The following is a 746-nucleotide window of genomic DNA, read 5'->3' on the forward strand; positions in this document are numbered from 1 at the left end:
GGAAAGCACCACGGTGAGTAACATCTCGTAAGAGAAGCCTCTGACACAGGCACCCTGCACCATCACCAGCAAAGTAATATATCATGGCCTTCACTTGACAGCCGTGGACTGTCTCAGTGGGACACCCCTGGGCTGGGCAAGCTGACAGCTTCTGCTGGCTTCTTAAATGTGAAACACGTATGAAGTTCATGCTTACTGACGACACTGGCAAATTACTCCTGACACTGTGCTGTTTTGCTTGATAAATCCAGAGAAGGCATCAGTAAGTTGGGTAGAGTTATTTGTGAAAAACACTCTCTACTTTCAAATAGAAAATAAAACTTAAGTTACACTTCTCTTTGCAACTAGACATCTTTAAAACGTATGCACTTCCACAGGAATATACGACTCTGGGTATTAATAACTGCAGAATAGATATCCCACTGCAAAACTGAATCTTGTTTGATTCTACAATCACTAGAATGTGGTGTTTTGGGAGAAATTCCTTTGAAAGCATTCTGGCTCAACTTCCTGTACTCTGGGGGCTCTCTGTTATGACAGACAAGGTATCTTGTCTATTTTTCAACATCTTATAGCCCCTATCCCATTCACTCCACGAAATATCTGCTTTCTTCACAGCCCATAGGTGTAGCTGTTAGCAAGTCTCTACCCACGAAAGAAATTTTACTCCTTAAGCAGCTGCTGAGATGCAAGCTGCCTCGGTTGTTACCACAATCTTCCATTCAGAGCTGACTTGTTTATTCTTG

The sequence above is a fragment of the Lipotes vexillifer genome, unplaced genomic scaffold (genome assembly GCF_000442215.2).
Source record: "Lipotes vexillifer unplaced genomic scaffold, Lipotes_vexillifer_v1.1 scaffold543, whole genome shotgun sequence".
Lineage (NCBI taxonomy): Eukaryota > Metazoa > Chordata > Mammalia > Artiodactyla > Lipotidae > Lipotes > Lipotes vexillifer.